Here is a 14,076-nt window from a genome sequence, read left to right as displayed (position 1 = left end):
AAGCCTTAGGTTTTAGCTCAAAATTGTCATTTTACATGGAATAAAATAGTATTGCTATAAGCAATTGAACAATGACTAGTTTTTTAGAAAGCTGTTTTTCAGCTATTCCATCTGGAAGATTTTTGAGATGGAAGCTGTTTGTTAGCATTTAATTAGAAAACATAAACGCTGCCATGCAGACTTCTGCCAACTAGACTAAAAGTTGAAGATAGTACACTGTCCATAGTAACTCTCAGTAATTTTCTACATTGGGGTAAGTAATTTTTCATTGAAAGCACTGGAAAAGTTCTTTTTAGCTTTAAACTAGTGTCTACTCATAGACTCACACAACTAGGAGCATCAGTAGGTATAGACCACTCTTGCACTCAGCTCCACCCCTATGGTAAAAACACCTTCACAAAACTGTACCTCATCTAAAATAACATGGCCATTCTTACAAGGGTCCAAACAGTTCTTTAGCTCCAGTATAAAATCTCCAAATTGCAAAGGCAGGTTATAAGTACAAAATACCTCCTTATATCTTCCTTAGACCACTTTTTTCATTTTCAAAGCACTTCCCCATCTCTTGCCCCTACTGGTTCCTCTGAGATTGGCAGTTATTGGCTTATTTGGTTATTCTCATTTGACAGATTAAGAAAATGGAAATACAAAAAGATAATTCAGCTTGCCCAAGGTCCCACACATGATCAGAGGCAGAACTGGCTCTAGATCCCAGGACCTAGTCTCTTGTTTTTCAGATCAGGACTAGACCAAACAGATTGTAGTGAAGTTTAGAGTCACCAACCAGAAGAGAAACTATACACTTCCCCAGTGTGAAAAGATTTCAAACCACACATCTTTTTAGCTGTTCTTGTGGCCTGTAGAATCATTTATCAACTTTTTATGGGGACTTATATGGTGTTAACACTTGATTATCTATGCTAACAGAGAGGAATGATAACACTGAATGGATAAAAACAATTTGAATTTGAGATGAATGTTTCATTGGCAAATGGCTGACCTCATTTATAGTGCTTTGCTTAGGTTAATGAGCAAAGTTATTTAGCATCTACTGATCTACTGATGATCAAATATCCAGAAAAGCTTAAAGGCACTAAAGTCAGCAGGGGAAAGTTAGTACAGTTATTACAATGCACTGCTGGCAATGCATATTAATAAATGATAGGTGACTATATTTAGAATTCTATGGATTGACAATTTAGCAAAATTTTAGCCTGAGTTGCATGAGAGAAGTTAATACACTAAGCAATGATGAAACCTAAAAGTCTATTTAAAACTAGAAAGTTGCATATATATTAGTCTTTGATAATTCAGTGTATCCAGTGTTCAATTTTATTCTACTCTTTGAAACAAATCTCAGACTTACCTAGATTTTTTGCACAATCATTGCACAGAGGATGGAGTGCTACTGCCATGATCTTTTGTGCAGTGTGGAACTAAAGCATTGTTCCAAAAGCAGTGTAAATATCTGTCATTTACCTATTTTTGAAATATGTTTACCACATGAATTGTACAACTGACAACTCCCATCCTGTCACTGAACTCAGCTACTGTTAAAATTTTCACATTTCCCATATTGTCATCTTTTAGTTATCTGTGGAAACATGTTTTGGACCATAGCTGGTCTTCAATAAGCTCTAGAGAAATATCTTCCAGTCAGGTGATGTGAGTTCTGAGAATACACACTAGTTTAATATTCACCTCAGCAAAAACACAATAGAGAAGGCAAATTTAGCAGACAGGAAAAAAAATGCAATATGCATTTCAAAAATAAATCTAAGGAGTTTTTTAAAACTGTTTTCCCTTTGGGGGGGGGGGGGAAACCATGCCAATCTTGTGCTCTCTTGGTGCAGACAATTACAATACTTTTTTATAAACAAGGTCAAAACAGACAACAGCATGAGACGGTATTTATGTTTATTAAGTCTTCTCTTTTTTAACATGATCACAAGCATGTAACAATCTGCATATAATGTTATACTTGAAATGAAAGAAAACAACTTTGACCACAAGGTTAGCTAAAACCAAATAATTTAAGACCTTTCCATAAAGAATATTATTCATCAGCTGAAGGCCACTTTTCCAGTGAGAAGAGTGATACCAGGTCAAATTACATACAAATATATGTATAGATATCATAAATGACCATTCTTCATAATAAATCAAATTTAATTTCTTAATCATCTCTGCAGTGATGCAGAGAACTTCTTAAAAATAAACATGTATAAATAGTTTTTATTAGAAATGATACTTTCTTTTCCTCTAATTAGTATTGCAATATTAATTATCCTGCTATAAAGCAACAGTGTGTTTGAAAAGTTACCCTAATTCATCTGAGTAGTTCAAAACATTTGTAGTCTGAAATTTGTGCTTTCTGGTTTCCTGATGAATTTGTAAAAGTTAGAACTGTTTTAATTTTTAAGTTTAGGATTTAGAGCTTCTTAAATGCATGGATTAATTGAGTTATTTTCAGACAGCTCCCAATGAAATGCTCTTATTATAAAGGCAGACTATTTTAAAGAGTCAGATAACAGAGAAAACATTTGAGGTAAAAAGTTTCAGTTGTGGAGATCTCTACATTGGTAATGCATGATATAATGCCCTCATGCATGGAAATAGATTAATTTCTTGCCATGATACAGTGATTTTCAAAGCCATCAGAACCCATTTTTCTAATGAAACCTTATTCAGAACTCTAATTGACAAGCAAAATAAAAGAGAACTGCACATACTAAAGATAAATAGTGGACAAAAAACCCTACCTGCCTACATCCTTCTCTTCTTCTGCAACCCCCCAGGCAACCCCAAGGCAGGTAGAAGAACATTGGGATTTTGCAGAGTGTAGCTTAAAAACCACTGCAATGTTTCCTCTATCTCTAGTCCACCTCTCCATGTCCTTCCCATTTGGCTCAGCCTGGAGTCCTGCCTTCACACATAGAGCAGTCCTGATTACCCTAATACTTCAAAAACCTTCCCTTTTTTGAACTCCTATGGTAGATAAGGTAGCATTTGATTACATACAATCATATTGTTAGCAATTTGGGAAAGTTCACATTTTTGAGGGATTACCGTTCTAGGTACTGTGGCTAAGAGCTTTCTTTATAAGCATTATTGCATTTAATTTTCAAACTAAGCCTTATAAATAAGGGATTATTTTTAGGCACATTATATAGATGAAGAAACTGGTTCAAAGAAAAGTTAAGTAAGCTGCAAGTAAACTGCCCAGGGTAATAAACCTATCAGGGAGGAAGGGGAACTGACTTAGAGCCCTGATCTACCTGACAGCAAAGTCCAGGCTCTCACATTGCTGTTTAATTCATGTTGTATCTCCCAAAGGGTATTTATTACAAGCATTTAGAAAATAGTCCCCCTAGCTTAATGAATAAGAAAGCATGACTTGTATATATGTTGTTCACAAGAGAACTACCTCACAACAAAAGACTCACATAGTTTGAAAGTGAGGAGACGGAAAAAATGTTCCAAGCAAATAAAAAGGAAACAAAAGCTGGGGTAGCAATAGTCATATTTGATAAAATAGACTTCAAAATGAAGGCCATAGCTAAAGACAAAGAAGACCACTACATATTATTGAAAAGATTTATCCAACAGGAGGATATAACTTTGGTTAACATATGTGCACCTAATATAGGAGCATCAAAATACATTATAAAACTTCTGGAAGACTACAAAGGAAAACCGACAGCAGTACAATCAGCAGGGGACTTCAACACCCTGCTGACATCACTGGATTAATCCTCTAGATAAAAATTTAACAAGAAAACAAAGACTCTAAATGATTAATGAGATCAAATGGATTTAATACATACCTACAAAGAATTACATCACAAAACTGCAGAATTCCCATTTTTGTCAAGTGCCCATTGGACATTCTCAAAGATAGACCACATGTTAGGACACAAACTAAGTCTCTACAAATTCAAAAAGATTGAAATCATAAAAAGCATCCTCTCAGATCACAATGGCAGCTAACTATAAATCAATTACAGTAAAAACACTCAAAAAACATTTAAACACATGAAGACTAAATAGCATGTTATTAAACATGCTATTTCTAATTTCTTCCTTGATCTCCTTGGTAAGGAAGAAATTAAAAATTTCCCGGAAAACAATAAAAATGAACACACAGCAACACAAAATCTATGGGATGCAGTGACAGCAGTCCTGAGAGGAATGTTCATAGGACTACAGGCCTATCTCAAGAAACAAGAAACATTTCTATTTGACTATCTAACCCTACAACTTGAAGAACTAGAAATTCAACAAAAAGAAAAACCTAGAGCAAGTAGAAGGGAAGAAATAGTAAAGGTCAGAGCAGAAATAAACAACATAGAGACTAAAAGACAATAAAAAATTTCAATGAAACAAAGAGGTGGTTCTTTTTAAAGATAAACAAGATTGATGGACCCTTAACTAGACTCACCAAGAAACAAAGTGAGAGGACCCAAATAAACAAAATCAGAAATGAAAGAGAAGTATCAACTGACACCACAGAAATAAAAAGAATCATTAAAAAATACTATGAAAAATTATATGCCAACAAATTGGACAAGCTAGGCAAAATGGACAAATTTTTATTATCCACACAGTCTCCCAAAACTTAAGCGAGAAGATATAGAAAACCTGAACAGACCAATAACTAAGGAAGTTGAAGATGTAATCAAGAAACTCCCAGCAAACAAAAGCCCAGACCAGTATGGCTTCATGGGGGAGTTTTACTAAAACTTCAAATAAGAACTAACACCCATTCTACTCAAACTATTCCAAAAAATTCAAGAAAATGAAAGACTTCCAAACTCCTTTTATGAGGCCAGCATAATTCTAATTCCAAAACCATATGAGGACACTACAAAGAAAGAAAATTACAGGTCAATATCTCAAATTTTTTTTTTTTTTATCCTCACCCAAGGACATTTTTTTTTATTATTTGTTCAGATAGAGTGGGAGGGAAAGAGAGAGAGAAACAACACCATGAAAGGGACACATCGAGTGGTTGCCACCCTCACAATAAAACCAGAGCCAGGGACAAACTGCAAACAAGGTACATGCCCTTAGCAGGAACCAAACCCAGGTCTCTCTGGACCGCAGGCCAATGCTCTAACCACTGAGCCAAATGGGCCAGGGCCATATCCTAAAATTTTTAACAAAATATTAGCAAATAACATCCATCAATACATTTAAAAAAGTATTCACCATGACCAAGTAGGATTCATCCCAGGGATGCAAGGCTTATACAATATTTGAAAATCAATAGATGTGATACACTACATTAAAAAAAATAAAAAAACATATGGTCACTAGATGCTGAAAAAGCATTTGACAAAATCCAGCACCCATTTCTGATTAAAACGTCAGCAGTGTGGGAATAGAGGGATCATATCTTGACATAATAAAGGCCATATATGAAAGACCTACAGCCAACATCATACTTAATGGGCAGAAAATAAAAGCATTTCCCTTAAGAACAGGAACAAGACAGGAATGCCCACTTTCGCCACTCTTGTTTAACATAGTACTGGAAGTCTTAGCCACAGCAACCAGACAACAAGAAAACATAAAATGCATTCAAACTGGAAAGAAGGAAGTGAAACTCATTATTTGCAGATGACATGATATTGTACGTAGAAAACCCTATAGACTCCATCAAAAATCTACTAGAGTTAATAAATGAATTTGGCCCGGGCCGATTTGTCTCAGTGGTTAGAGTGTGGGCCTGCGATCCAGAGAGACACGGGTTCGGTTACTGCTAAGGGCACATACCTCAGTTGCAGTTTGTCCCCAGCCCTGGTTGGGTCATGCGGGTGGCAACTACTTGATGTGTCCCTTTCATGTCGATGTTTCTCTCTCATTCCCTCTTCCTCTCTCTCCCTCCCACTCTATCTGAATTAAAAAAAAAATGTCCTCAGGTGAGGATTAAAAAAAAATAATAATAATAATAATAAATGAATTTGGCAAATAAGCAGGATTCAAAATTAACATCAAGAAATCAATGGCCCCAGTAGGGGCTGTGGGATCTGGTTAGCCACGGGACCTGTGGAGTGCTGAAGCACCAGAGAGGCCAGTGTGACCCAGCAGGGACTGTGCCATCCAATTACCTGTGAGACCTACAAGGTGCTGAAGCACCAGAGAGGCCTGTGCAACCCAGCAGCCCACAACATATGCATAGAGCCGAATCCCCAAAGGGACTGTGCAACCCAGTTACCTGCCGGACCTGCAGAGTGAGGGGGCACCAGCGAGGCCTGTGTGACCCAGCTGCACACAAGATAGGCGTAGAGAATGTGAAAATGGAGGCATAGTGAATAGAAACTGCACAGACGATCTCCCAGGACCAAACGAGAATTACAACTAAAATAAAGACAAACCCTCAGAAAAAAGCAACAGAAAAGGAGGAGTCCAGGACCACATAACCAGGGACACTAGTAGGATCTGCAGAGGCACGAGAGGGTGGCGGGATGGGAACCCACGTACAGCAGCAGTCCTAGCTGTGAGCAGCACTCTTGGGGAATAAAGACAAAGCCCGCTCCACAGTGTAGAAAGCTGGAACAGAGCACTAAAAGAACCACAGTCAGTCACCTGGAGGCTACAGCAGAGTGAGGGCAGACTGGGCAGGAAATCTGTGGGGACACCCAGGATTTAGAGGGCACTCAGAGTTTTTGCTGAGTTGCGGCCACAACGGACGGTGGCCAGTGTGCTTCTTCCCAGAGCTGTAGGGAAAAGAAGCAGCCCCACCTCAGAGATTCAGCCTTTCCCAGGTGAGGCAAAGAAATGCAAATTGAGACTCATTAACAACCAGCATCTATCCCACCCTCTGCAAATATTCTTATGCAGAACACCAGAGCTACATTCCAAGGCACTGAATAACTGAGACTACTAGCCTCCAGATAAAAGCTATAGGATAACTGAACATTTCCTGGGCTTGCAAATCTACCCAGAAAAGAAAGACTTGACAGTGGTGTTTAACGTGGGCCCACCCAGGCTCATCTAAACCCAACAGTGGGAGCCACAGACAGCAGAACACCAATACCCACAGGGAAAGTTTGGGAGGCTCAAAAACCCACTGAGATAGCCAAAATGGTGAAACAAATCCCAAATGAAAGAACAAGAGAACTCTATCGAAGATGACATCAATGACATGCAGTTAAGCAAACTATCAGAGGTAGAGTAGAGCCAAGACCTTGAGGAAGCTCAATTGCATAAGTAAGGACATCACCACCATGAGTAAGATATAGAAACATTGAAAACCCACCAACTGGAAATGAAGAATGACATAGTAGAAACAAAGAACACATTGGAAGGACTAACCAGCAGAATAGAGGAAGCTGAGGACCAGATCAGTGAATTAGAAGACAGGGTAGAAAAAATCAACCAATCAGAAAACCAAAAGGAAAAAACAATTAAAAAACAAGAGGATAGCTTAAGAGAACTGTGGGACAACTGGAAATAGAATAACATTCACATCATAGGAGTCCCCGAAGAGGAAGAAAATGGGCAAGGGTTAGAGAATATATTTGAAGAAATAGTGACAGAAAACTTTCCTAACTTGGGGAAGGAAGAAGGCATTCAAGTTCAAAAAGAAGAGAGAGCCCCAAGTAAGAAGAACCCAAAAGGGCCAAACACCAAGAAACGTAGGAATTAAAATGACAAAATTTAAAGACAAAGAGACAATCCTATAGGCAGCAAGAGAAAAACAACAGGTTACCTACAAAGGAAATCTCATAAGGCTCTCAGCTGACTTCTCAACAAAAACACTACAGGCCAGAAGGGAGTGGCATGAAGTAATCAAAGTCATGAAAAACAAGGATCTGAATCCAAGACTACTCTATCCAGCAAGGCTATCATTCAAAATGGAAAGTGAAATAAAGAGCTTTCCAGACAAAAGAAGGCTAAAGGAATATTAACACCAAACCAGCAATACAAGATATACTAAAAGGACTGCTATAATTAGTAGAAGGAATAAGAAGAAAAATAGAACCACATTAAACAAAAATGGCAATAAATAAGTACATATCAATTTCACCTTGAATGTGAATGGTTTGAACGCTCTGATAAAAAGACACAGAGCAGCTGAATGGATAAGAAAGCATGACTCACACATATGGTGTTTACAAGAGACCTACCTCACAACAAAAGACTCACATAGGTTGAAAGTGAAGGGATGGAAATAAATCTTTCAAGCAAATGGAAAGGAAAGAAAAGCTGGGTAGCAATATTCATATCTGATAGAATAGAGACAAAGAAGGCCACTAAATAATATTGAAAGGATCTGTCCAACAGGAAGATATAACCTTGGTAAACATATATACACCCAATATAGGAGCACCAACATATAGTAAAAATCTTTTGGAGGACTTCAAAGGAGAAATCAATCAGCAATACAATCAGAGCAGGGGCTTCAACACGCCGCTGACATCACTGGATAGATCATCTGGACAAAAATTTAACAAGGAAACACAGACTCTAAATGAAGCACTAGGTCAAATAGATTTCATAGATATCTACAGATAATTACACACCAAATCCGCAGAATTCACATTCTTCTCAAGGTCACATGGAACATTCTCAAAGATAGAGCACCTGTCAAGGCACAAACTAAGTCTCTACGAGTTCAAGAAGACTGAAATCATATCAAGCATCTTCTCGGATCACAATGGCATGCAACTAGATATAAATTGCATCAAGAACATGCAAAGACATTTGCAAACATGTACGCTAAATAGCATGTTATTGAACAATAAATGGGTTACCATTGAGATCAAGGAAGAAATTTAAAAATTCCTGGAGAAATGAAAGAGGAGAAATAATAATTGACACCACAGAAATACAATGGATCATTAACAAATATTATGAACAATTATACGGCAACAAATTCAACAATCTAAGGGAAATGGACAAATTTCTTGAAACACATAGTCTCCCAAAACTGAACTGGGAAGAGACAGAAAGCTTGAACAGACCAATAACAACAAAAGAAATTGAAGATGTAATCAAGACTCTCCCAGCAAACAAAAGCCAAGGCCTGGACAGTTTCACGGGAGAATTTTACCAAACACTCAAAGAAGAATGGATACCCATTCGCCTCTAACTATTTCAAAAAATTCAATAAGAAGGAAGACTTCCAAACTCGTTTTATGAAGCCAGCATAATTCTAATTCCAAAACCAGGAAAAGACACTACAAAGAAAGAAAACTACATGCCAATATCCCTAATGAACATAGATGCCAAAATCCTGAACAAAATACCAGCAAATCGAATCCAGCAATACATCAAAAAAAATTATCCACCATGACCAACTGGGATTCATACCAGGGATGCAAGGCTTGTACAATATTTGAAAATCAATAAATGTGATACACCACATGAACAAAATGAAAGCTAAAAATCATATAATTATATCAATAGACACTAAAAAAGCATTTGACAAAATCCAGCACCCATTCCTGGCAGGTTTGGCTGAGCAGTTAGAGCATCAGCCTGTGGTCCAGAGAGACCCAGGTTCAGTTCCTGCTAAGGGCTCATACCTCAGTTTCAGTTTGTCCCCGGCCCTGGTTGGATTGTGCAGCTGGCAACTACTCAATGTTTCCCTTTCATGTCAATGTTTCTTTCTCTCTCCCTCCGACTCTATCTGAACAAAAAAAATTAAAAAATGTCCTCAGGTGAGGATCAAAAAAAAAAAAAATCTAGCACCCATTTCTGATAAAAAAGCTCAGCAATCTGGGAATAGAGGTATCAAATCTTGACATAATAAAGGCCATATATTAAAGACTTACAGCCAACATTATACTCAATGGGCAAAAACTAAAAGCAATTCCCTTAAGAACAGGAACAAGACAGGGATGCCCACTTTCGCCACTCTTATATAACATAGTACCGGAAGTGTTAGCCACAACTATCAGACAGAAAAAAAATGAAATAAAAGGGATATAAATTGAAAAGTAGAAAGTATAACAGTCATTAATCACAGATGACATGATACTATATGTAGAAAACCACAAAGACTTCATCAAAAATTTACTAGACTTAATAAATGAATTTGGCAAAATAGCAGGATACAAAATTAACGTCAAGAAATCAATGGCATTCTTATATACCAATGGTGAACTCACAAAAAGGGAAACTAAAAAAAAAAAAAAATCCCACTTACCATTGCAGCAAAAAAAAATGAAGATACCTAGGAATAAACTTAACCAAAGAAATAAAGGACCTATTTGCAGAAAACTACAGGTCATTAAAAAAAAGATATAGAGAAAGATATAAAAAAGTGGAAGCACATACTTTGTTCATGGATTGGAAGAATCAACATCATTAAAATATCCATACTGGGATCACAATACCAAATTTCAGGTTATACTACAAAGCCACTATAATCAAAACAGCCTGGTACTGGCACAAGAACAGGTATATAGACCAGTGGAACAGAATAGAGAACCCATAAATGGACCCAAGGCAATATGCTCAATTAATATTTGACAAAGGTGGCAAAAGCATACAGTGGAGTAAGGACAGCCTCTTTAATAAATGGTGCTGGGAAAATTGGACAGCTACTTGCAGAAAAATGAAAATAGACCATCAACTTACACCCTACACCAGAATAAACTCAAAATGGATAAAAGACTTAAATGTAACTCATGAATCCATAAAAATCCTAGAGGAGACTGTGGGCAACAGAATTTCAGACATCATACGCAGCAGAATTTTCACTGACACATCACCTAAGGCAATAGAAACAAAGGAGAAAATGAACACATGGGATTACATCAAACTCAAAAGCTTCTGCACAGCAAAAGATACAATCACCAAAACGGAAAGGCTACCCACTGTATGGGAGAGCATAATTGCCAATGATATATCAGATAAGGGGTTAATTTCCAATATATATAGAGTGCTCCTACAACTCAACAAAAGGAAGACAAAGAATCCAATTAAAAAATGGCCAGAGGAACTAAATAGACACCTCTCCAAACAGGACATACAAATGGCTAAGAGACATATGAAGAAATGCTCATCAACACTAATCATCAGAGAGCTGCAAATTAAAACAACAATGAGGTATCACCTTACACCTGTCAGAATGGCCGCCATCAACAAATCATCAAACAACAAGTGTTGGCGAGGGTGTGGAAAAAAGGGACTCTAGTGCACTGCTGGTGGGAATGCAGACTGGTGCAGCTGCTATGGAAAACAATATGATGTCACCTCAAAAAATTAAAAATTGAATTTCCATTTGACCCAGTGATCCCACTTCTAGGAATATACCCTAAGAAGCATAAAACACCAATAAGAAAGAATATATGTACCCCCATCTTTGTAGCAGCACTATTTACAATCGCTAAGATCTGGAAACAGCCCAAGTGTCCATCAGTAGACGAATGAATCAAAAAGTTGTGGTACATATACACAATGGAGTACTACACAGCGGTAAGAAAGAAAGATCTCTTATCCTTTGGGACTACATGGAGGGACCTTGAAAGTATCATCCTAGGTGAAACAAGCCAAACAGAGAAAGACAAGTATCATATGATCTCACTTATTTGTGGAATATAATGAACATAACAGTTTGAGGAATGGGGTAGTCCCAGAGACGTGGAAGCGGGGTACAGACTGACAATCCCCTAAAGAGGGGGGAGGTGGGGGAGGGATGAACCACAGAACTTATATGCATGTATGCATGAACAGTGGACATGGACAACAATCTGGGGAAGGGGCAAGGAAGGGAAGGGGAGGGGGGAATCAGTGGGGGGAAAAGGAGAAACATCTGTAACAAAAATTAATCAATAAAAAATATATATATCCATACTATGCAAAGCAATGTATAAATTCAATGCAATCCTCATCTAAATACCAATGACATACTTCACAAAACTAGAAAAAATACTTCAAAAGTTCATATGAAACCAAAAAAAATCCTGGATAGCCACAGCAATCGTGAAAAAGAAGAACAAAGTTGGATGGATCACATTATCACATTTCATGTTATACTACAAAGCCACTGTAATCAAAACAGTCTGGTACTGGCACAAGAACAGGCATATAGACCAGTGGAACAGAACAGAGAACCCAGAAATGGACCCAAGACATTATGCTCAATTAATATTTGACAAAGGGGGAAGAGCATACAGTAGAGTAAAGATAGCCTTTTAATAAATGGTGTTGGGAAAATTGGACAGCTACATGCAAAAAAATGAAACTAGACTATCAACTTAAACCATACACAAGAATAAACTCAAAATAAATAAAAAACTTAAATGTAACTCATGAACCCATAAAAATCCTAGAAGAAAATGTAGGCAACAATATTTCAGACATCATTCGCAGTAGAATTTTCACTGATACATTACCTAAGGCAACAGAAACAAAGGAGAAAATGAACACATGGGACGACATCAAACTCAAAAGCTTTTGCACAGTAAGAGAAACAACCACCAAAATGGAAAGGCAACCCACTCTTTGGGAGAGCATAATTGCTAATGATATATCAGATAAGGATATAATTTTCAATATATATATATATAGTGCTTGTACAGCTCTACAAAATAAAGACAAAGAACCCAATTAAAAAAATGAGGAAAGGAACTAAATAGACACCTCTCCAAACAGGACATACAAATGGCTAAGAGACATATGAAGAAATGCTCAACATCACTAATCATCAGAGAGATGCAAATTAAAACAACAATGAGGTATCACCTCACACCTGTCAGAAGGGCCGCCATCAACAAATCATCAAACAACAAATGTTGGCCAGGGTGTGGAGAAATGGGCACTCTAGTACATTGCTGGTGGGAATGCAGACTGGTGCAGCCACTATGGAAAACAATATGATGTTACCTCAAAAAATTAAAAATTGAACTGCCATTTGACCCAGTGATCCCATTTCTAGGAATATACCCTCAGAAGCCTGTAACACCAATCCGAAAGAATATATGTACCCCCATGTTCACAGCAGCACTATTTACAATAGCTAAGATCTGGAAATAGTCCTAATGTCCATCAGTAGACAAATGGATAAAAAGATGTGGTACATATACACAATGGAGTACTATGCAGCTGTAAGAAAGAAAGATCTCTTATCCTTTGAGACAACATGGTGGGACCTGGAGAGTATTAACTTAATCGAAACAAGCCAAGCAGAGAAAGACAATTATCACATGATCTTACTTATTTGTGGAATATAATGAACATAACAGCCTGAGGAATGAGGTAGTTCCAGAGACATGGAAGTGGGGTACAGACTGACAATCCCCAGAAGAGGGGGTGGGGAGAGAGATAAACCACAGAACATATATACATGTATGCATGAACTATGGACATGGACAACAAAGCTGGGAATAGGGCGTGGAGGGTGGGGGAGTTAGGTATCAGTGGGGGGAAAAAAGAAAAATATGTAACAAAAATAAATTAATTAATTAAGTAATAAAAAAAATTGACGGCATTCCTGTACACCAATAATGAACTCACAGAAAGAGAAACTAAAAAAAAAACAATCCCATTTTCCATTGCAACAAAAAAATTAAGATACCTAGGAATAAACTCAACCAAAGAAGTAAAGGACCTTTTCACACAAAACTATAGAACTTTGAAAAAAAATAGAGAAAGACATAAAAAGGTAGAAGCATATACCTTGTTCATGAATAGGAAGAATTAACATCATTTAAATGTCCTCACTACCCAAAGCAATCTATATATTCAATGCAATCTCCATTAAAATCGAACATATTTCACAGAACTACTACAGAAACTGCAAAGGTTTATATGGAACCAAATAGGCCCTGAATAGCCACAGTAATCTTGAAAAAGAAGAACCGAGTAGGAGGAATCACAATACTGAATATCAGATTACACTACAAAGCCACTGTAATGAAAACAGCCTGGTACTGGCACAAGAACAGGCATATAGATCAATGGAACAGAACAGAAAACACAGAAATTGACCAAGACATTATGCTCAATTAATATTTGAAAAGGCGGCAAGAGCATACAATGGAGTAAGACAGCCTCTTTAATTAATGCTGTTAGGAATTTTGGACAGCTACATGCAAAAAATAAAACTAGACCACCAAC

At 37.3% G+C, this 14,076-nt stretch overlaps 1 protein-coding gene across 1 annotated transcript in view; it reads right to left on the bottom strand.

Annotated features, from left to right (window-relative positions):
* The window catches only part of SH2D1A (SH2 domain containing 1A), a 33,247-nt gene that overhangs the window by 3,191 nt on the left and 15,980 nt on the right, over nucleotides 1–14,076 (bottom strand). The window lies entirely within an intron of this gene.

Source organism: Molossus molossus, unplaced genomic scaffold, assembly GCF_014108415.1.
Source record: "Molossus molossus isolate mMolMol1 unplaced genomic scaffold, mMolMol1.p scaffold_m16_p_2, whole genome shotgun sequence".
Taxonomy (NCBI): domain Eukaryota; kingdom Metazoa; phylum Chordata; class Mammalia; order Chiroptera; family Molossidae; genus Molossus; species Molossus molossus.
Note: the sequence above shows the minus strand (reverse complement) of the source record. Positions and strands in the feature narration are given on the sequence as shown.